Raw genomic sequence first — 25,711 nt, 5'->3', positions numbered from 1 at the left:
CTCAGCTTCTCAAACCCCAAATCAGAGAAAGTAATGCCTAACCACAAATAACTTGTGTGACATCAATATCTTCAAAAGGATCTCCAATGAGTAGATGGGTCTCAAGCCAACATGTTAAGGACTACTCCATACAAATCGAAGATGACTACACCATTTTCCTATCTTAATTGCACTCAAGTTCGGGTTAGAACTTATCTCACCACTTAGAGATCACCAAGCACAACAAGCAGATTATATCATACAAACAAATATACATACATCAAATATACAATTATGTACACACAAAAAGTAGGTTAAACCCACTAGAGACTACTCCCTAGTGGAGTCGCCACTTAATTTTCTGTAGCGGTAAATTCATGACCATTAAGTTATGGATAAACTTAACGTCAATTAAACCAGAGTCGCCACTGTGCTTTTATTATTTCCAAGGGAAAAGGGAAAAGTACGAACAAAACCCATAGATAAGAAGTTTTCAAATCAAAACTAATAATATGCCAGAGATTACATGTAAGGGGGTTGGTTACACAGAGGGAAGATGTTAGCATCCAAAGTGTCCTAGGTACTCCTAGGGAGCCCTTTTTTGTGTGTACATGTGTTTTGGTATAAAATGATGTTTGCAATAAATAGAGTGTGGGGATGAACAAAGAATTCATTAATTATATCTTTGTGTTTGACAAGACCTTCAGACTTGTGCCTACGTACCAACATAAAATGAGGGATCAAAACCTCGTAGTTCGTGGTAACAATTTCAAAATGGATGAGTTACTTTTAACAAAAGTTTAAGTTTAACAAAGACACAAGAGGCCTAAAAAGGTTTGAATGAGTCTTGGTTCTTTTTGTCTTTTAAAGTTTTAAGTCATGTATAGTTAAGTTCATTTACAAATTGGATTAATCATCCAAGCTTTGAAAATACAATGGCATAAGGCCAAATTTCTAATTTGCAATAAAGTATAAGTTTAGAAAACAAAAGAAAAGAAGATTTTTTTAAAAGGATGGAGAGTTTTGAATCTAAAGAAGGTGGGAGGAGATGGAGACTAATCCTAAGCAAACATTAAAAGTTAAGAGTTGAAAAGATCTGACCAATGGGATGCAATCCAATAGACAAGAATATCATACAAAAACCCAATTTCCCTTGGACTTTAGAATCACGCAATATCAATACACAAATGGCAAGGTGAAGAACAAGGCATCAAGTAAAGATAGTGACATCCAAGCTTAACAACTCCGTGATTTTTTTTATAATCTCCCATGTATCAGATGACATACTCCTTGAATGGTTCAGAGATAGGCATTAGACATAGGTTCAAAGTAACAACTTCATGTAGCAGCTGAACTCAAAAGGGATCTCAATACTTGCATCATATGAAAGTTCAATTCCTAATGACTGGCTTCAGAAAAGTTGGTATTAGCCAAGTCCTTTTGCATAGGGAGTGTTGCCTAATTCTAAGTCCAATATCTCAGATCAAATCCAACAACCCACACAAATATTTTTTAGGGTTTTTGTTGTCATTATGTACATTAAGGTCAAAATACCACAAACACAAACAAAATACACAAACAAGTATATACAATCATAATATAATCACAAGATATGGCTCAAATGAGCAAAGTGAAAATGGCATTAAAGTAAACAAGTTAAATGGTATGAATAATGGAAAATGAATAAAGACTTGAATTTAAAATGCAAAAGGTAAATGACTTGAAATTAAAAGTTAGTCAAATGTTAGTTGATTAGAAGTTAGTATTGCTTTTGCTTTTCAATTGTTTAAGTCATTCTTTGGAGAACACTCAACCCACTATTCACAAGCATGAATCCTTGAACCAAGACATCTTCCAAAGGAAGGAAAAAAGGCCAAGTTTCCACACAATACCATGAAAGGGGGGATACTTACAATCTCACTTACTAGAATATTATGCCTTTTGTGTCAAAATTTAGTGTTATATTAAGCAATTGTAATTGGACTTATGTAGAAGTCACAACTATTGGAGGTCGGGCAATAAAATTTTTAGTGTTAATACATATTAGAGATATGGTATTATGAACCATACTCCTAAAACATACCACACTTAAAAGAAAATGGAAAAAGGGTGGACCTAATCTCATCAATACTTATGTTGATTTTGCAATCAACTAGTCTTAGGATATAGAGATATCATAGGTCAATGAAATGGATAGGGATAGAATGAGATTCAGATGAAGAGGGGCGGGGAATGATATCAACACAAATTGGTCAAAGGAGGACTTTTATCAAATTAAAATCACTCATTCATTTTGGGAGATGAAATGTATATTTCATTAATCCCCTAAATCCAATAATTTTAGACCAACAAAGTCAAATCAACCTCGACCAAGCCCCAACAACAAAAGTCAAACTCAACAAGTCAATAAAAATAGCTCAACATAATTTATTTGCAATTAAACAAATAAAAATCAATTAAAAATACATTAAATTAAATTATGGTTGGTCAAAATCCTAAAACCCCTTCAAAACACCAAATAAATGGCCAAGAGATTTATTATAGGTCAAACAAGGTCAAAGGACCTTGGAGAAACAATTTCATTATTTTTGGAAACTTAAAAGTATTTTAAAACAATTAAAAATATGTACAAAAACACTTAAATCATGAAATATATAATATTCATCCAAAAAATAATTTTATTTCATAAAATGAAAGAGAAAAACATTTGAGAGTTTTTGGTGAAAGTCCCATATTTTTTGGATCAATATTAAAATTAATATGAATTAATGAAAATAAGTCAATTAAAATAAAAATCGGAAAATGCAAAAATACGTGGACCACTTAATCTCCCTCATTAATTGAGGTGGCAGATCAAGTGGATCAGAGTGCGCGTTCCGAGATGTTCCTTAGTTAATGTGCCACACGCGTGGTAATCAATTTGGACGCTCAAGATTAAAACAGAATAGAAGGATCCTGTAGTCTAGAGACATGCCAACACATCGTCGGAGCTAGAGCTCCGGCCTTCTTCTCCGGCGTAACTCACCGGACTGGTCCACCCTCAACCATCACCAAAATGAAAAAGGAGAACATGAATTTAAAGTTAAAATGCTCAGGAGCCCGAATCTGGCCTCAACTTCACCTAACTCCAAGTATATTGAAAGATGCAGAGAGTTGAATTTTAAGGATCATGATCTGAGTTGCTTCGATTTAACCTCAAAGAAACTTAATCTTATTGCCTACATTGGTAAGACTTCAAACAAAAAAAAATTATCAAGAATAGTGGAGAGTTGAGTGAGAATCAAAGAGATAGAAAATTCAGAAATTCACCTTCACTACAGGTTCAGATGGACATGATCTTGCTCTCAATTATGCTTGGCCTTGCTCTGGATGCTTGATGGAGTGGAAATGGATCAAGAAAGAAGCATGACTCTTGGAGTTTTGAATCTAAAAACAGTGGGAGATTCAAACTCGATTTTTGACGAAAATCCTCAAGGTTATCCTTTGAATATGGAGGTTTAGGGTTGTAGCTTCAATGCTGGGGCGCAAGGGTCCTCAATTCTGATCATAGACACTTCTATTTATAGCCAAAGCCTTTGATATTTGCACATTTCTTTCAAAATTTCAAAAATAGCAAAATGCCTTGCATGGATGAATGGGCGTATGATAGGCCCATGTAATGATGCATTCAAGTCCAAAATCATGTGCAAGCAATGCTGAAGTCGTGTTAACAAGCCATGCATTCGTGTGTCAAAATTGGAAGTTCAAATATGCCAAATGGTCATCCAACTTTAATCCATTCGCAATTCACTCATACTTTGTCCAAATGGGATGAATTTGGACTTTTTGGAAAGGTTAGATGAGGAAGAACATATTTCATGTTGAACACCTTTCCATTTGAAGCTTGTATCATTATGAATTTTTAGGTGGAAGTTTGGAAAATCAAACATATCAAAAAAAATTCTAAGTTCCAAGCCATATGTTCACTTCTTCCACCATGAATAACTTTTTCTATGGGCTTCAAATGAGAAAAGTTACTTTCATTAAAGTTGTAGCTATCTCAAAGTCCTTAAATTTGGTCATATATTGGACCTCATTTGTAGTTAGCATGAAGGAGTTATACATTTTAGAAGTTGAGGAAAACCACTTGTCCAATGGTATTGGCCCAAAATGACCTATAATGTCTCCTTATATCACATGCATCTAAAAGTTGAATTTTCTCTTACTCCAAACATAAAAGTTGAAGTAGACGTATTGAATTTTATCATGCAATTTGAATAGCTTTCATCTCATATAAATTGAGCATGTTATGTCTTGGGAAGTTGACCTCCAAATTAGGGTTTAAACAAAATGACCTATAATCTTTCACCATAAATAATGACTTTGCAAGCAAAACTAGCTCTAGACCTCAACATGAAAGTTATTTGGAATGTAGTTTAGAGTAACGTTTCTATTGGAATCATTTTAATATGACGACAATTGTAGGAGATAGGGTCTAGGGAACCCCTGTTTTGATCAGTTGAATTCCTCTGGTCAACCACCATGAACCAACTTGCTAGCTTGACATTCTCTTGTCTTTTGGGACTCATGGAGGATCATATATTCATAATATGATGAAATATGAATCATCCCTCGAAGTATTTGGTCAATTGGTGAAGAAGCTTGTTGAAGAAGTTACACAAGATACCTAGATGAATTAGGGTTTCCAAGGCAAACCAACTCCAAACTCTTGATGATTTCTTCATCAAAATAACATGCGAAGATAATGGGGATTAATATATGATACTTATAGCCATAGTAAACCAATTCTTGATTGAGCTCCTTGCAATGAGGGTCTTAAACCCTAGATGTGAGCTTGATAGAGCATAGGTGAGCATGTGCACTACCTACAAAATAGTTAAACTAAACAATCACATATTTTTGGTATTTTGTTTAGTAAATAAAGAAAAATGAAGTATGATACAATCAAATGTGCTTGGTGATCTTTCCCAATGAATGAGGGGTAAGGGGGATGCCAAGGTGTGATCCCATTGCTAATGCATATGATGAGAATAGCATGAGGGACCTTAGGGTCAAAATTGGGGTCTTACAAATTGCATCCGGCTGGTCCTGATCTTTGAAGTAGTTTTTTGAGCAGTCATTTGGCTCTAATTTATAATTCTTAACCAAAGACAAGCACCGTGGATTTTGAAGTTGGTAGGGAAAGTAGTGATCATTGTATTCAATGTAGCCCTTTTATAGGTAAATTACCATTTTAAAACTTTGTAAAGATCCATGGAGTCCCTCCATTTGCGGACTACCATTCTATTAAATAAAGTTCAGCTTTTATCCAATTACTTCTATTCTTATTTATTTCTGTTTTAAAATTGAATTTTATGATGATAATTTTGAAATAAATAAATCAATGAATAATCATTTTTCTTAAAATAATAAGGCAGTTACTTTAAGAATAATTAATTCCAAAAAGGAACATTAATAGCAATATCAAGGAAGGTGAATCTTGATGTGTGAAGCATTGTTGGTCTCCCCGAGCAGTGGTTTGGTGACTTTATCCTCCCCAGCAGTTCGTCATTCATCCCTAGAATGGTTGATGAGTTGCTCCCCAAGAAATCTATCATCCCCAGATGAGCTGATGATTCATCCCCTTTGCAGTTCATCTTTCCCCAACTGAGGCATTAATGTTTTTGCATTCCCCAGTTTGTGACTTGATGAATGAACCCTGGATTATCTTAGAACATTTATTTGGTATCTAGATCCTCAATATTTATTTGATTGTTGCATAGCCATGGCCGTTTCTCCCCTGCGGAGTCTTGATCCGGTTGATATTTTGGTGCCTTGGAATTGGTTTATTTTCTCCAAGAAGATTCTGATGACTATTGTTTTCCTTTTAAGGAAGTTTTTACTGATCATTATATCCTCGTGTGGCCTTTGATGTATCCTGGAAGATTGATGTATCCCAGGTGAAGCTCTACAGAGTTGTCTGGATGGAATCCCCAATAGAGTGTTCGGTTCTCCTCACTCAGAGTTTTATCTTTTGTTGTGACTTGAGACCCCAACTGATTTCCATTGTTATGATATAAGTTCTTCCCCTAGCCTTTCTTGGTTCTGGGAGATAATGATTGTGTCCCCTGCAAGTTTGTCTCCCATTTGGTATGGTGTTAACTTAAAATTCCCTACAGCGTTGACTTGTTAGGATCCTCAACAGATCCCTCTTTATCCCTAGCATGATTGGTTGGATGCATGTTCTCCATGTCTTTCCCCAGCCAGAGTTGAATTTATTCTGAGCTAGATGATTTATTTTCATCTCTAGCAGGTTCTCCAGTTGGTGTTTCCATCTTGTTGAGATTAACTGAGTATCTAGTTGTGATGACTCATATCTTCATTGTTTGTATCCTTTGTGCTTGTTTGTCAGCATAATCATATACATACTCATGCATATTCTTGCATAAAGCACAACATCAGATATTTCATTATGCATTTTTACCATATTGATCTTTTTTCTGATCCCCTACTTTTATGATATTGTTTCCCCCATGCAGATTTGGTGTGTCTGTCCTCCTTCAATTGTAGAGTGTCATCCCCTCAAGTAGAAAGAGCTTATCATTTCTCATTCCCCACTAAGTTATATCCTCGTGGATGATTATTATTTTAATTTCTTTCCTAGTTATTCACCTGGATGGAACCAATCCCCCTGAGTTATATCCTCATTGGGTTAAGTCTTGTTTTATCGCTTCTTTCTAGTTCTTACCTAGATAAACCTTTTGGTCCTCGAGAGTTTATTACCTAGTAAATGGTAATATTCTTCTTGTTAATGAGTACTGTACCTGTATTAATTTACCCAGTAACCAGGAAAAGGTGATTTACTTCTTTGTTTTTCTCCAGTGGAGTCGTTTTCACGTTTCCCCAACAAGTCTATACTTGATATGTTCATCCTAACCGATGATGGATATTCTTCCTGTCTGGGTTCCCTATTATTCCCTAGAGAGTTTATCCTTGATATGTTCATCTTAACCGATGACAAATATTCTTCCTCTTGGGTATTCTACCTAGTAACCGGTAGTTGTAAACCCCATTTCCCGTGCTAAGTCTATCCTTGATATGTTTACCCTAACCGGTGATGAATATTCTCTCTTTGGTATTATACCCAGTGAAAAGATAGTTGTAATTCCTATTCTCCCCAGAAGAGTTCATCCTTAATATGTTCACTTTAACCGGTGACAAATTTTCTCTTTCTTTGGTATTCCACTCAGTGACCGGTAGTTGTAATTCCTATTTTTCCTTGACAGTCTATTGTAAGACCCCAATTTTGACCCTAAGATCCCTCATGCAATTTCATCATAAGCATTAGCATTGGGATCATACCTTGGCATCGTCCTTACCCCTCTTTCATAGGGTTTGTTTTGGGAGAGATCACCAAGCACTTTGTGGTTATATCATACTTGTATTTTATCATTTTACTAACCAAAATACCAAAAATATGTCTTTGTAGTTGCCTAACTCTTTTGTAGGAAGGGCATGATCTCATTGATTCATCAAGTATACATCTAGGGTTTGAGACCCTCATGAACAAAGAGAACAACCATGGATTGATAAAAGAATGGTTATGAGCATCATATATAAGTCCCAATGATCTCTAAATGTGATATTGATCAAGTTTTCTTCAAGAGTTTGAGGGTGATTTGCCTTGGAAACCCTAGTTTGACTGGGTATCTTGAGTAACTTCTCCAACAAGCTATCTCACCAATTGATAAAATTTCTCAAGGGACACTTAAAAATTCATCCTCTTATGCATATATGATCTACCATGAGCCAAGAACTTCAATAGAATTGGAAATTAGAAAGTTTGTTGATGGTGGTTGGCCAGATGGATTGATCTGAACAAAACTGGGTCTCCCTAGACCCTATCTCCTACAATTTTCACCATATGAAAATGATTCCAAGTGAAAACTTACTCTACATGACATTTAAAACAACTTTCATGTTTATACCTAGATCTAGTTTTTCTTGGAAAATCATTTTCTATGTTGAAACATTATAGGTCATTTTGTGTAAACCCTAATTTGAAAGTCAACTTCCCAAGGCCATAACTTGCTTAATTGTTATGAGATGAAAGATATCAAAGTTGCAAAATCAAATTCAATGTGCCTACTTCAACTTTTAAGTTTGGAGTGAGAGCAAATTCAACTTTTTTGAGCATGTGATATGAGGCTACGTTATAGGTCACTTTTGACCTATACCATTGATCAAGTGATTTTTCCAAACTTCAAAAATGCATAACTCTATCATTTCAAATCCATATGACATGACATTGGCGACCCTTTTAAGGATCTTTGAGAGATATACAACTTTGATGAAGACACTTTTCGCATTTGAAGCTCCTATAAAAAGTTAAGCAAGGTGGAATATTGAGACATATGGCTTGACACTTAGAAAAATTTTGATATGTCAAATTTTTCCAAACTTCCACCTCAAATTTCTCCAAGTTCCAAGCTCCAAATGAAAAAGTGTTGAACATGAAAGTTGTTCGTCTTGATCTCACCTTTCGAAAGAGCTCAAATTCATTCATTTTGGACATGAAATGCATAGGATGCGCATGGCTTAAACAGGCTGATATCATTTGGCATGGATCAAGCTTTAGACATCAATGTGCATTTGCCTTGCAATCAAAGCTGACTTCAACACATCTGATATGCAATTTTAGACCTCTAGCAATCATTTCGTGGGCCTATGCATGCCCATGCACACTTGCATCATCATTTTCCAAAATTGGAAAGTGAAAGAGAGTGTGCAATTATCAACCAATTTAGCTATAAATAGAGCTTCAATTGCTCAGAATTTGAGACACATTGGCGCCAGCTTTGATCCCCCATTGAAAACCCTCACTTCTCAAAGGATAAACCTGATAAATTCGTTTGAATTTGAGCTTGAATCTCCACTATTTTGGAATTCAATTCTCAAGGAATCCATTGTTTCTAAACCATTCAATCCTTCTCCTGCAAGCAAGTGGAGTGAGTCCAAGCACAAGCAAGATCAAGATCCCTCGAATCCAGACCTTCATTGAAGGTATTTTCCAGAAATTTTAAACTCTTCGATTCTCTTAAATTCTTGCTCAACTCTATTGATTCTTTGGTTGTCTGAAGTCCTACCAATGTAGGAAAGAAGACTGAGTTTCTTTGAGGTCAAATCGAAGTAACTCAGTTCATGTACCTCAAATTTCAATTCCACATATCTCTCAATGTACTTGGAATTGGAATGAATGAAGGTCAGATTCGAGCTCAGTGCCATTTTTTCTTTAAGATCATGTCCTTATTTTTCTTTATGGTGATGGTTCATGGTGGACCAGTCCGGTGAGGTCCACCAGAGAAGATGACCGAAGCTCTGGCTCCGACGATGACTTGGCAAGGCTGAGAACCATAGGATCCATATGTTTTGTTTTAATCTCGTGCATTGGTTTTAAATAACCATTTGCCACGCGCTGACTACGGAACATGGTGGAATACGCGCTAGGGACCATCAGATCTGCCACCTCAATTAATTAGGGAGATCTGACGGTCCACGTATTTTTGATTTTTTGAATTTTTGTTTTAATTGCATTTTTTCAATAATTCATATTAAATTCAATATTGATCCAAAAAATATGGGACTTTCACCAAAAAAACTCAAATATTTTTCTCTTTCATATTCTGAATTAAAATTATTTTTTGGATCATTTTAATATTTTTCATGAATTAATTGATTTTTCATTTGTTTTTAATTGTTTAAAAATATTTTTAAATATCCAAAAATGATGAAATTTTTTCTCCAAGGTCCTTTGACCTTGTTTGACCTATGATAAATCTCATGGCCATTTCTTTGGTGTTTTGATGAGATTTTAGGAATTGGACAAAACATATTTGATTTAAATGCACTATTTTATTATTTTTAATTGAATAAATGCCATTTAAATTGTGTTGACCATTTGTATTGACTTGTTTAAGTTTGCTATTTGTTGTTGGCCCTTGGTCAAGGTTGATTTGACTTTGTTAAGTTAATATCATTGGATTTAGGGGATTGATGGAATGTACATTCCATCTCCCAAAATGAATGAATGATATTAATTTGGCAAAAGTCCTCCTTTGACCAATTTGTGATTTCATTCATCCCCTTTGTAGCGGTGTATTCGTCACCATCGGAAATATTGATTAGATCCGAGGTAAATCATACAAGATAGAGTCGCCACCGCACTTCTATTTATCCAAAGGAATGGCTAGAAAGCGAACAAAAGCCTAAGAAGTTTTGCAAAGAAAACTAATAAAAGGTCAGAGATCTGGGTAAGGGGGTAATTATGTTGTGGGAAGGTGTTAGGCACCCACAACATCCTAGGTACTCCTAGGGAACCTCTTTTCATAACTGTTGTATTATTATTTGTTTATGAAATAATTTTGTGCAAACATTGATTGAAGAGATGAGAAAAGAATGTACAAGTTTATTTACATTTTTGTGTTTGGATGGATGAATCCATTGCCTACATACCTTTTCATGAAAGATAAGGATCAAAACGCCGTAGTTCGGCTAAAAGATTTCCAAAAAGTGAGTGGGTTGATTTTAAACAAAAGCCTTAAGGTCTTTCATTATCAAAGGGAGAAAACTCAACTTGAACCAACAATCCACCATGTGAGAACAGCTTCAACATGCTAGTGAGGGGTTAACCCTATAATAAGCATGGAAGTCTTACAATTCAATCACTAAGGATGCGGTGAGATTTATACCAACCGCTAAGATAATTCAGATCTATGGCTAATGTATGAAAACTTGATTAAGGAGTGGACAAGGCCACAAAAGCAATTGAGTGAGTGAAATTAATCAATTAGAAGTATTCACAAAGATAGTCAAAGTTGGAATTAGAGTTCAATTCAGAAGAAGTATTATGAAAATGAAGTTTGATAATCAAAGGCATAAGGCCTAGGTTTCTAATTTTGAAAACAAGTGAAAATGTTTGTACAAAAAGTTTTCTGGTTTGGGTTAAAGATGAAAAACAAGGTTCAGGGTTAAGCACAAAAGGGTGGTGGATAAGGGACAAAGCCACAAGCAGGATTGCTTTCTCAAAATCATAGAAATGATTCAAGTAAGTTCCTTTGGAATTAGGCAACACAAAGTAATAAGCAAATAAGCAAGGGTCTCAAAAGAGCAACAAAACTGGAAATGCATTGCCAATAAATGGTCTTACATCCAACCCCGAAAAGAGATGGGAAAGGGAGTGCCAATAAATGGTCTTACGTCCAACTCCACAAAGCAACATGGGAAACAGATAGCCAATCAATGGTCTTACATCTAACTCCACAAAAAAACAAACACAAGAAACAGATAGCCAATCAATGGTCTTACACCTGACTCCACAAAACAAAACAGAATAGGAAACAGATAGCCAATCAATGGTCTTACATCTAACTCCACAAAACACAACAGGAAAGGAAATGGAGTGCCAATAAATGGTCTTATATCCAGCTCCCTGTAACACCCCAAAATTTGCCCTCCTCACTCATGCATTCATTTAGTATTTCATATTGCATTTCATCATGTCAATCAGAATTAGATCCAAGAAACTTTAAAAAAAATATTTAAAAAAAAACTAAAACTAAAACGAAAAATTAAAAAAAAAACATAATTTTTTACAAAAAATAAATAAATAAATAAATAAAAATAATAATAAAAAAATAAATAAAATATAATAGAAAAACTTGTACTTGGACCTCTCTCATTTGAGCCCACAAAGCCATGAAAATCAGGTTATAAAAGAGGGAGATCAGACAGAAAAAGGAAGAGAAGCAAAATACTCTGAGGTTTCCTTGGAACAAAACCCTGGATAAAACCTGGAGAAAAACCTGACAGAGAACTCAGAGCAACCCCCAGGCAGCTCTGAAAAATTCAATCTGACTCACACACTTTCATCTCACGCAAACCCTAACATTGCCTTGCAAACCCAGCCGTGCCATTTGATTTCAACCAGTCTCTCCCATCAGTTTTTGTGAGGGCTCACAGACTCTTGCAGAGATGGTTTGCGTGGTTTTCCCACTTTATTTGTGGGATACCCCCTGGAGGTTCATTCCGATTACCTGTACTGACTCACCTTTCTTTGATGGCATCAGCTTGGGAGATCCCTGGGTTTCTTACTCTTTTAATTGCTGTTACTTCGGATCTTTATCCGTGTGGTACTTTTACCTTTTTTCCGCATTTTATCGCTTTCTTAGCTGGAAGACCTCGATAGGAGGCATTTGTTTTCTTTTGTTTATTTACTTCTGAGCCCCTTGTTGGCACATTTACTTTATACATGTTTGTTTTGTATGTGTTCGTATCCCTGCAGGTAGCGCGGTTCCTTCGTCAAGGACTGCTTTTTTGCCCTTGAGCATCCCAAACCCTAAAACCCAAAGCAACACATTAACTCCTTCTACTACAGGCGAGTAAGTCTCCAAAGGTCGAGCATCCGGTAGATTGCGTAGTGACGTCGTTCGTCCGAAACCCAATCCATAACCCCATAGTTAGCCGAACTACGTTTTGTTCTGATTCTCAGGCCAGATGAGATACGTAGTCATAAGACGCGATGTCTTAGCGAGCACAATTACCCTTAACCCCTAGGTAGCCGAGCTACGAAGACTCTGATTCTCATATTCAGATGAGATACGTATGCAGTGGATGCGACATCCGTGCGAGTCATTTTCATTTAACCCCCTTTTTTAGTAAATAACACATTAGATAAACCCACACCCTTTAGACAAGAACTACAAAAGTGGATCCCATAGAGTACTACGGATGCGTAGGGGTGCTAATACCTTCCCTTCGCATAACCGACTCCCGAACCCAATATTTGGTTGCGAGACCCCGTCTTGTCCTTTCCTTTTTCAGGTTTACTTCGAGCGTTTCCTTTCCCTCCTTTGGGATGAATAACGCACGGTGGCGACTCTTCTATCATTTTCTTTCGCCGGTTGTTTTTTCGCACACTGTATTTTTCAGGTTGCGATAGTTGGCGACTCTGCTGGGGATTGAAAGAAGTTGACCTCTTGCTGGTCCATTTTCCCTAAGCGAGTCCATCCTAGCTTGTGTGATTTCTTGTTTATTGGGTGTTCATGCTTTTGTACATTTATTTGCTTACCTGCTTGCATGCATCTGTTGTATCTGTGGGATCTGTTTGTTTGTTTGTTGGGATGGGGTGTTCTATGAGAGATAAGCCCATTACCCAGGCTTGAGTGTACGCACAGGTTTTAGAGTGGATAATCATGAGGCTTGCGTGGCGTGTTGCTACGTTAAGTCGTTCGTGAAGAACCACACCCAGACGAGGTTTCTTCTGGATATATTATGTCTTACGGGTGTTCCGTAACGGCAGGATGTTCCTCTAGAAATCGTCGACTCTGGTGACCATTTCCCGAGAACTCAGTCGAGGCCTCTCCTCCGAGACGTGATTATGTTAGCTCTGGTGGGCGCATTCTCGCTGCTCAATCCGAGGATCCCGAGACTGGGAACTTGCTATTAGGATGTCCTGTTGAGGGGAGTCAATGGAGGTCTTTTGTCCCGTAATAATACCAAACCTTCAGTGGCAAACGTATTGTTCGCGACTGAAGGGCTGAAGCTGACGAACTTCTGTTCTTAGAACCTACCAGTGAGGGGCGGGCTAAATTCAGGAAACCTTAACCTCCAACCAACCCGGTTTTCTGGAGCAGAGTTTTGGTCTTGTATTATATTCCTCACAGAATTTCTCTCTAGGCAGTGCAACCTGACAGATGTTCAAGCGGATCCATCAATTCTGATTGACATGCCTTTGCATTGCATAACATCATCTGCATATTTGCATCCAACATCTCATGCTTATTCATTTGCAGGGTATTCCCTTTCAAAACGGGGGTGCCTTAAAACTGAACAAGCAGTGCATCGCATACCATGCATATTAACCCTTATCTGTTTTGCAGGTGTCACCGCAGTGTCTAATGTTTGTTCCCTATATCAGGCATTTATTGGTCCAAGCGAGTCCACAGGTACCCGACAAAGGAAAATCTTCCACAGCTAGCGATGAACCAAGTACAGAAAGAGTTGGCTGATATGCGTGAAAGGATGGATCAGTTCATGACATTGATGACTGATATGGCAGAAGGCCAGGAAAAGCTGAGGGAATTGGTTGAGCAACCGAGACCCGATCCGGAGGTGGAGATACCAAATGCTGAGGGAAACCCTGGTAACCCTGGGAACGCTGATAACCCTGTGAACACTGGTAACGCGGGTAACGCAAATGCTGATGGAAACCCGGGTAATGTTGGCAACACAAGGAACGTTGGAAATGGTATTGGCGGAAGGTACAATGTGAATCAAGGAATTCGGATTAACGGGCGCCCCGTTACTGAAGATTATCAGTATGATCAATTTTCTTTGCACGACGAGGCCCTCGAGACCACTCGCCGTATGGATGACCTTGCTGAGAAGCTCAAATCTTTGGAGTCTCAAAATTCCTTAGGCTTTGATGTCACAAATCTTGGTCTGGTTCAGGGAGTAAGGATTCCTCACAAGTTCAAACCCCCTACTTTTGAGAAATACAACGGGGCTTCTTGCCCACGCACTCATCTCCAATCTTATCTGGGAAGGTTGGGAGCTCACACGGAAGATGAAAAGCTGTGGAGGTACTATTTTGAAGACAGTCTAACTGGAGCTTCTCGTGAATGGTATTCTCATTTGTCTCGTACTACCATCAAGAGCTGGAAAGACTTGGCAGAGGCTTTTGTCAAGCAATATTAATACAACTTGGACATGGCTCCAAATCGGACCTTGTTGCAAGGTATGTCTCAGACTGCCAAGGAAACCTTTAGAGAGTATGCTCAGTGTTGGAGACAGATTGCTGCGTCCATCCACCCCCCTATGTCTGAAAGGGAGATGGCAGACATGTTCATGAACACTCTTCAAGGCAATTACATTGAGAGATTGGCTGCTTGCCCGTCAATCAGCTTTGCAGAGATAGTAATTGCTGGAAAAAGAATCGAGAGTCTGTTGAAGATGGGCCGAATTCAAGACAATAGTGCTTCCAACTCATCAGGTCCCAAGAGACCGTTTGCTGGTAACGGTCAGCGAAGAAAAGAAGGTGAGGCAAGCGTTGTGTATGCCGGCAGAAGCAGGGGTAGAGGACGCCCTAATTATTATCAAGATCAAGTGGCCGCAGTCACTATTCCAACACCTGTTCCTCAACCGCAATATCATCCGCAACAACAACCCAGGTACAACAATCAACAACAAGGAGGTAACCCGGGTCAGCAGAGACACTATCAACAACGTCCAAGGCAGACGGACCGGGTCATCGAGCCAATCCCAATGCCTTATTCAGTATTACTTCCCAAGCTGATTGACATGAATCTGGTTACATTGAGAACTCTGGCCCCACCAATCGATCCCAATAATTTGCCTAGAGGTTATGATGTCAACGCCAGATGTGCTTTTCACTCCAACGCACCTGGCCATACTACAGATAATTGCAAGGCTCTCTAGTTAAAGGTACAAGATTTGAGAGATGCCCATGCTATCAATTTTGCTCCGGTGCCTAATGTTATCCAGAACTCGATGCCGGCTCACGGTGGGCAGAGGATTAATGCTGTTGATAGTGGGGAATCTTTGAATTTGGTTTCTGATGTGACTAAAGTGAAGACTTCGCTATTGGTAGTTAAAGACCGACTTCTGAAAGGACATATTTTCCCGGGCTGTGGGGAAGAGTGTAGAAATGGTCAAGCTGCCGAGAACGGATGTGACAGTTTGAGAAGGGGTATTCAGCAACTGATAGATGAAGGTTGTCTTCAGTTCGATCAGGCCCGTCCAGTGAAGAATGATGTATCGACGGTGACGTTTTATTTCACACCTGAAGAAATATATGTTCCCGAGAGACTCGCTCCGACAACAATATATTTCCCAGAAAGTACAGAACCAGCAGCAGTGAACATCGAAAGTTCAACACTAGTTGCAATTTACTCTGACAGCCCTCAACCGACTTTGGTTGGTCCGATCACCATCACAATACCAGGACCCGTTCCGTATGAGAAAGACAGTGCTATCCCGTGGCACTATGGGGCTGATATCTACTGCCAGGGGCAGAAAGTTAACGAAGAAGACATTGACATTGGTAGCTCCGCTGTAGACAATGTTGGAGGGGTTGGTGGCTTCACTCGCAGTGGACGCCTATTTGCACCATCAACATTACGCGTGAATACTGAAGCCGAGGCAGCTGTCAAGGCTAAAGGGAAACAGATGGCCGCCGAAGAGGTTACTACTGAGGAAGATCCTCCTAAGACCGCATTCGAGAAGGAAGTGGATGAGTTTATGAGGATTATCAAGAAAAGTGACTACAAGGTAGTCGACCAGCTAAATCAGACACCCTCGAAGATCTCCATTCTGTCACTATTGCTGTGCTCTGAGGCGGACAGAGCAGCCTTGTTGAAAGTACTGAATATGGCCTATGTTCCACCGGAGATAACTGTTAACCAGCTGGAGTCGGTGGTTTCCAATGTAAACGCTAGCCGGGGGCTAGGTTTCACCGATAATGACCTGACATCTGAGGGCAGGAATCACAACAAAGCCTTGCATATCACAATGGAGTGCAAAGGGGTGATGCTTTCCCATGTTTTGGTTGATACAGGCTCTTCTCTGAATGTTCTTCCAAAGAAAGCCTTAATGAAGTTGGATTGCGATGACACCATCCTGAGGCCAAGTAACTTAGTTGTGAGGGCTTTTGATGGCTCTAAGAGAGCTGTCTTTGGCGAAGTTGAGTTTCCAGTTAAGATTGGACCGCAGGTATTCAAGAGTACCTTTTATGTGATGGATATCCAGCCTGCCTATAGCTGTCTGCTAGGTCGGCCTTGGATTCATGTTACCGGTGCTGTTACTTCTACCCTCCACCAGAAGCTCAAATATGAACTAGAAGGTCAGGTCGTCACTGTCTGTGGTGAAGAGGATATTTTTGTTAGCCACCTGTCTACATTTAAGTATGTAGAGATGGACGGCGAGATGCACGAGATGCTGTGTCAGGACTTCGAAGCCATAAACATCAATGAGATCGCGCCCGAAGCTGTCTTTTCACCTGAGTTTGAGAAGGTCGGGACTTCTATCTCTTCATATAAGCAAGCTGTCGAAGTGCTTAAAGCTGGTAATGCCCAAGGCTGGAGCAAATTTGTGGAGCCAGTCATCAAAGAAGACAAGTTTGGATTGGGGTATGCTCCGGGATCTCAGAAGAATAAAACCGGTACTCTCTCCAGCGGGGGTTTGGTTTCTCCCCACATTGTCAATGCTGCAGATGAAGACAAGGCTGACAGCGACTGTGACTTAGATAGCTGGATTCGCCCGTGTGTCCTGGGAGAAAAGCTCGACAATTGGTCGTCTGAAAAAACCGTCCGGGTTACTCTACTGAAAGAGTGATTTTTATTGTTTTCCTTTATTACATGCATAATAAAGTCTTACACTTTGCCCAAGGTGTAACGGCTCATTTATAGGGCCATCCATTTAGTTACATTTCGCAATTATTTTTATCATCAATAAAGGACGGCTTTTGCAAACAATTTTGTGTTCTCTTTCTTTCAGTTTTTTTTTCTACTTTTACAAAAAAAAATGGCAATGTTTCTTTTTTCGTTTTTTCTTTCTTTCCAAAAAAATCTCTCATTCTAAGGTAGAGCATGATCTTCCATCATGCAAAGCAGACCACCCGGATCTCACTACTAACGACACTGCTATGGCCAAGTATGACTTCGACAATCCTATCTATTAAGCCGAAGAAGGGGTTGAGGAAGATTGTGAATTGCCTGAAGGGTTAGCCAGATTGTTGAAACAGGAGGACCGAGCTATTACAACTTATCAGGAGGTGATTGAGACCGTCAACATCGGTACCGCAGACGACAAGAAAGAGATCAAGATCGGGGAAAGTCCACAGGCCGAGAGGAAAGACCGTTGATCATGTACTTGACTGTGTTAAAAAGGTCAATGGGTTGTGTGCTCGGTCAGCATGACGAGTCAGGTCGAAAAGAGCATGCAACATACTACCTTAGTAAAAGTTTACCGACTGTGAACAAAGATACTCATTGCTCGAGAAAACTTGCCGCGCTTTGGCATGGGCTGCTCGCCGACTAAGACAGTATATGTTGACTCACACGACTCTATTGATATCAAAAATGGATTCAGTCAAGTATATTTTTGAAAAGCCAGCACTTACCGGAAAGGTTACTAGGTGACAAATGATACTGACAGAGTATGACATCCAATACACTTCACAAAAAGCCATCAAGGGAAGTGTCTTGTCAGACTATCTTGCAGAGCAACCGATTGATTATTACCAACCTATGAGGTTTGACTTTCCTGATGAGGACATCATGTTTCTCAAATCGAAAGATTGAGAGGAACCACTCCCGGAGGAGGGGCCTGACCCTGAATCCAAATGGGTTATGATGTTTGATGGGGCGATCCACGTCAATGGTTGCGGAGTTGGTGTAGTGTTGATCACACCGGAAGGGGGTTCATATGCCATTTGGTGCCAGAATAACTTTTCCCTGCACCAACAATGAAGCCGAATACGAAGCTTGTATCCTAAGACTTGAGGAAGCCGTCAATATACAGATTAAAACCCTGGATGTATACGGGGATTCAGCTTTGGTCGTCAATCAAACCAACGGAAAATGGTATACACCTCAGCCTCATCTGGCTCCTTACAGAGACTACACAAGAACATTGTTGACTTTCTTTTGAAGAAAACCAATTTGCTGATGCTTTGCTTACCTTGTCTTCGATGATTAAGGTGTTATGCTGGAACTACGTACCCAGAATTGACGTATCTTGGTCAGAGACGAATGAAGAAAGCATTTGGTCAGAAAGTGTGCCCTCGGGGGTATCAAGTCGGTGAATTGGTACTCAAAAGATTTCTTCCTCCCAACACAGATCACAGGGGCAAATGGACACCGAACTATGAGGGTCCGTACGTGGTTAAAAGGATTTTCTATGGTGGAGCTTTGATCCTAACAACCATGGATGGCGAAGGATTCCCGTCCCCTATTAACTCAGACGCAGTTAAAAAAAAATACTTCGCATAAAATAGACCCGCTGGATGATAAAAAGAATAGTCCAGGCAAAAAAAAAAAAGGGCATCCCAACGAACCAAAAAAAAAAGAATAAAGAGGTCGGGCAAAAATTAGGGATATAAAAAAAGAGTACACCCGGTGAGTCGAAAACCCAAAAGGGCGGCTCAAGCCAAAATGGGTATCCCGGTGGATTGAAAACCCGAAAAGGGGGCGATCCAGGAAAAAGTTAGGGAATAAGCGAATGACTGTGTTCTGAGTTCATCAGTGTTATATCACCGTTTCATTCAATCCGGCAATCTTCGAAGGTTAAAGATCGACTAATCATCCACTTCAGAAAGCAAGATGAGCAGAGCGTCTTGAGAACATACGAGCCATAACAGAGTCGAAACTCGGTGGGACCCCGTATCCCCATTGCCATTAGGATAGTTCTCTTTTTATAGCGATCACCTCTTTTCAGGGATCAGCTTCCTGTCACCCTCGCCTATTCCTGGCACAAATTTTCTCCCCAGTAAGAGTCGAATAATTCAGTTAAAGAGCCTCTTTATTTTTCATTTATCAGTTTGTTTGCAAAAATGTCCGAATTTTTGATAAAACATATTGCATATGAACATAATGGTGGCTTTTGTAGATGATTTGCACAGGAAAACATTTAAAATTGCTTTGAATGTGCTTAATCCCGGACGGTGAATTCAAACCGAGTAATTCCCCCGAGGCATACGTGTATTTTTGGTTGCAGGTCACAGGAACCGGATGCCAAGTCATGAACCCTCATCCCCAAGCGGTTGACAAACTCTCTCCTCAGCAGAGCATGTTCCCCAGCAGAGTTGATAGTATCCAGACTATATATCCCCGACGGAGTTGACAATGTTAGACTGTATCTTCCTAGCAACAGCGGAGTGGTTGCATAACCAACAGATGGGAGGGTGGTGTTCCCAGTGTTCATCTCATTCCCCAGCAGATTATTTTTAACAGATTTGTTAATCCCCAGCTTGAGGGCGATTAGCAAGTTCATATCCCCAGCAAAGGTCGTTTCCTACGACATTTCCCCAGGAAGTGTTTTCCCCACAGACTCTCCTCACAGAGCCTCGCCGAACAAAGTTTCCATAGTTGATACTCCCCCCGCAAGGTCAACTTTTTAAGCAGCCAATTTATTTTTGGTGGCTCATTGGTCCTGGCAGACGGATCATTCCCCACAGAGCATTCAAGGATTGATACAGCGATTTGTTACCTACCGGAGTTTGCTTCCCCAAGCAGATTTCTTTTTACACTATGCATAACATTTGCATTTGCATGCATATCATATCAAGCATACACATAAGCTGATAAACAGGTTCTTCCAAGCAGACTGAAGAATTACTTTACAACCAAGGTCATGAGATCCAGCCAGAGGATCAAGCGTGAGTGATCCAGCCTGAGGGTCGTTTTGAAGATTCAGCCTGAGAATCGTTTTCCAATGATCCAGCCTGAGGGTCATTTCGAAGATTCAGCCTGAGAATCGTTTTCCACTGATCCGGCCTGAGGTTCATTTTGAAGATTCAGCCTGGGAATCGTGTTCCAGTGATCCAGCCTGAGGGTCATTTTGAAGATTCAGCCTGAGAATCATGTTCCAGTGATCCAGCCTGAGGGTCATTTCGAAGATTCAACTTGAGAATCGTGTTCCAGTAAGCCAGCCTAAGGCTCAATTTGAAGATTCCCTAGTGAAGTCGCCTACAAGCTTTATTTCCCCAGCAAGCCCACGTCTAATTGAGGAGTCGTTACAACATGTTCTAGCCCGAAGAATATGTACGAAGCCCAAAAGTGGAATATTCTCGAAGCTGCATATCTAATATGAAGGTTGGGTATAGATTTCAAAAGAGGGTCAACCAGCACATGCCTCAGATGCGGGATCCTAATGATGGGAATTTATCATCAAAACAATCCAGATCTAGCCAGAAGATCGAAGTAGATTCAGCCAGAGAATCGAAACAAAGAAGATCTAGCCAGAAGATCGAAAATCGCAACAATTCAGATCTAGCCAGAAGATCGAAGTAGATTCAGCCAGAGAATCAAAGGAAATAGATTCAGCCAGAGAATCGAAACGAAGGAGATCTAGCCCGAAGATCGAAGAAGATCTAGCCAGAAGATCAAAATCGTATCCAGCCCGAGGATCAAAATTAATATCCAACCAGAGGACTAAATTGAGTATAGGTTCAGCCAGAGGATCGAAACTCCAGATTAAGCCAGAAGACTAATTCAGATCCAGCCAGAGGATCGGAAGAAAAATAAACAGCGCGGTGTATTTCCGCGTTTTTGTGGTGTTCTCGGAGCGTAGATTTTCGGTCTGTCTTTGGTATTCAATCACAGCTCACCCCGTTTGTCTGATAAGCTGTTCGCTTTCTTCCTACTCGGGTTAGTTGATGATTGAATAGGGGCAGTTGTAACACCCAAAAATTTGCCCTCCTCACTCATGCATTCATTTAGTATTTCATATTGTTTTTCATCATGTCAATCAGAATTAGATCCAAGAAACTTTTAAAAAATAAAAATAAAAAAATAAAACGAAAAATAAAACGAAAAATTAAAAAAAAAAATATTAATTTTTTACAAAAATAAATAAAAAAATAAATAAAATAATAAATAAAATAATAAAAAAATAAATAAAATATAATAGAAAAACTTGGACTTGGACCTCTCTCATTTGAGCCCACAAAGCCATGAAAATCAGGTTATAAAAGAGGGAGATCAGACAGAAAAAGGAAGAGAAGAAAAATACTCTGAGGTTTCCTTGGAACAAAACCCTGGACAAAACCTGGAGAGAAACCTGACAGAGAACTCAAAGCAACCCCTAGGCAGCTCTGAAAAATTCAATCTGACTCACACACTTTCATCTCATGCAAACCCTAACATTGCCTTGCAAACCCAGTCGTGCCATTTGATTTCAACCGGTCTCTCCCATCAGTTTTTGTGAGGGCTCACAGACTCTTGCAGAGATGGTTTGCGTGGTTTTCCCACTTTATTTGTGGGATACCCCCTGGAGGTTCATTCCGATTACCTGTACTGACTCACCTTTCTTTGATGGCATCAACTTGGGAGATCCCTGGGTTTCTTACTCCTTTAATTGCTGTTACTTCGGATCTTTATCCGTGTGGTACTTTTACCTCTTTTCCGCATTTTATCGCTTTCTTAGCTGGAAGACCTCGATAGGAGGCATTTGTTTTCTTTTGCTTATTTACTTCTGAGCCCCTTGTTGGCACATTTACTTTATACATGTTTGTTTTGTATGTGTTCGTATCCCTGCAGGTAGCGCGGTTCCTTCGTCAAGGACTGCCTTTTTGCCCTTGAGCATCCCAAACCCTAAAACCCAAAGCAACACGTTAACTCCTTCTACTACAGGCGAGTAAGTCTCCAAAGGTCGAGCATCCGGTAGATTGCGTAGTGACGTCGTTCGTCCAAAACCCATACCATAACCCCATAGTTTGCCGAACTACGTTTTGCTCTGATTCTCAGGCCATATGAGATACGTAGGCATAAGACGCGATGTCTTAGCGAGCACAATTACCCTTAACCCCTAGGTAGCCGAGCTACGAAGACTCTGATTCTCATATTCAGATGAGATACGTATGTAGTGGATGCGACATCCGTGCGAGTCATTTTCATTTAACCCCCTTTTTTAGTAAATAACACATTCGATAAACCCACACCCTTTAGACAAGAACTACAAAAGTGGATCCCGTAGAGTACTACGGATGCGTAGGGGTGCTAATACCTTCCCTTCGCATAACCGACTCCCGAACCCAAGATTTGGTTGCGAGACCCCGTCTTGTCCTTTCCTTTTTCAGGTTTACTTCGAGCGTTTCCTTTCCCTCCTTTGGGATGAATAACGCACGGTGGCGACTCTTCTGTCATTTTCTTTCGCCGGTTGTTTTTTCGCGCACTGTATTTTTCAGGTTGCGACACTCCCCAGAAGGAACAGGAAACAGATAGCCAATCAATGGTCTTACATCTGACTCCTCAAACAAAGCAAATAACATATGCAAAAACAATATGCAAAACAATATGCAAAAGCAAACACATGCAATCACAGCAATCAATTAGCACACTCTATACACAAGCAAGAGGCTCAATCAAAGTTAGGCTTTAGTCAAGGGGTCATATCAACCTTGACAAACAAGCTAGTACTGTTATGGGTGTTGAGACTCTTAACCACTGACATTGACCGTCAGGGTGAGCAGATGAAAGGTAATGAGGGTTAGACCTCATAGCTCTTAACCCGGGACTGGGTGAGCTTGAATCAAAAGAAGGTGTGGGAGTCCAGAATGAGGAACTCTATTCCACATGACTGACTCTATATACAATGATCTTGGGTTTTTATTTAAATGCATCAGTACGTAGTGCGAGCAAGATGAAAGACTGAATTGAATAGCAGGGGATTGATTGCAAATCCCTTCTATCTGGCAATCGCCTCTTCACTTAGGAGGACTTAAGTCACATGCCTCGACAATGAGGTCTTTAGCACAAAAGTAAACAAACACAGACATTGCCTCTTAAGGAGCACTTCAGCCAAATGCCTGCCAAACAGAAACAACAGGGCTTCCAGACTACATGGAGTTAGAGAAATTACCTAAGTGGTATGCCAACCACAAGCAAAGCAAAGCTCAAATAATGAGCTAAAACGGCTAATGTACCTGTATGAAAAGCTAAACAATCAGTATTCACATTCAGACAACCAAATAATTAACAACAGTCAGACATTCCCAATATGTATAACATGTAAGCCATAAGAGGCAAACACTCAAGTGAGTTAGCCACCAAAGGACCTACAACACAATCAAAATTAGTTAAACAAAGTGAATTGCATCTCAAGCAAGGAGATCACATCATCCATTAGAACTAATTGCTTGAACCTGAAAGGCAAAGCTCAAATTGTGAGTACAAACCCCTAGGGCAAAGCCTAGGGTCAAAGGCAAAGCAAAAAGTCAAAACAACAACTAATATTCAACATGAAGCTCATTTAATCAAGTAAGAACATGTCCTAAAAAGGACCAAGTCTAAAGCATCAAGCAAAGTCATCACATGAGCAAGATATGGCAAAGGCAATTACAAAGCACACAATTGGTCATCAAGAATCAAAATTCCATATTAAAACAGAAATGAATCAAACAATCATGAAAATTTTTATGTGCATACAACATGTCAAACCCAATCAGTATGCAAAAAATTGTAATCAGAAAAGCTCAATTGACATGTCAATGAAAATGAACAAGATCAACATCAAATTGTGTGACACACATTGTCACACCATGCATTCATGTGTCTAAAACAGAGATGAAAAATGGTAAAAATACACAACCAGGCCTCAAAAATCATGCAACATGTTGGGAATCAGCATACCAAATTTCAAATCAATTGGCCAATGTATGAGCATTTCACAATAGAATTGGTACAACATGTCACATTTGCATACATGTTCAAGGAAGCAAACACATTTAAAATTCCAGACATGATAAAATCATGAAATGAGAACCACAAAATAGTGGACATCAAGATGAACATTTAGCAAAAAATTAGAAGTGATTTGGATTAATTTTCTATTTGTTATGATTTTTCAAAGTTGGAGAAAATATTTGAAATAATGTGAATCATGCACATGATAATTGGAGGGAAATGAAATGATTGATAAAATTTGAAAATATGCAGCCAGACAAAATCGAACCATGTACAAAGGAAAATGCGCTGGAAAAAAAATAAATTCACAAAATGCAATTGCCAGGGATCGAAGGAGGTGTGGCGCGCATCATCAAAACGCAGCCGTTTTGGATAATTGAGCTGGCATCCCAGTCAACAAGTCAATGCACACAAGGCTTGGTCAATGGAATGAGAGCCAATGGAAAGGCCAACAGGACGCACGCGTGGATGTATGCATGGATAAAACCCTAGCGTCTCACACCAGTTGCAGACGGTGGCTCTAGCGGTGGTTTCCACGGTCTTCTTCATGAAGACGGCGGAGCTACAGTAATGCACAACAATTTTTTTTCCAGAAACGCAAAAAAAATTATACCAAACGAAAGCTTATTCCAAGCACAATCCAAATCCAGGCTCAATTCATCATAATTCTTCCTAATCAATGCAAATCGAAGAAAAATATTTTGATCTACAAAACTTCTACCAAGCATAACTCATGCAAATCTCAACTAAATTCAATTCTATAACCATCAGAATTCTCATCATGAGGAGATCTACCTAAACATGTGCATAAAATGGAGAATTAAGAGATTCGACTTTTTACCTCTTGAAGAGCAGAATGATGAAACCAGGGATTCAAGGCCTTGCAAGTGTCCAGATCCAATCCTGAGATGATGACTTGAAGTTTGATGTATGAATTGAAGCTTGGAAATGCTTGGATCTAGCTCAAATGGTAGTTTCCATCTTCATGTTCTTGAGCTTGCACAACTTGATTTTTGCTCGAATTCTTCAAATCAAGGCTTGATCTGCACTCAATTACACTCCATAATCCAGAATATGCAAGAAAATTGCCATGTTATGTGGAGAATTTTGAAGTTTGAGATGAGAGAAAATTCTGGAGGGAACTTGAATCTAGATCTAGAATGAGCAAAAACTGTGAAATTCTGTTATGATTTGATTTATATATGGTCTCTTAATCACATCCAAATCAAAATTAGGCATGAGTTAATTATGATTAGTGAAAATAAGGTGCATGA

Source organism: Lathyrus oleraceus, chromosome 4 (assembly GCF_024323335.1).
Source record: "Lathyrus oleraceus cultivar Zhongwan6 chromosome 4, CAAS_Psat_ZW6_1.0, whole genome shotgun sequence".
NCBI lineage: Eukaryota > Viridiplantae > Streptophyta > Magnoliopsida > Fabales > Fabaceae > Lathyrus > Lathyrus oleraceus.
This window is presented reverse-complemented; position numbering follows the sequence as displayed.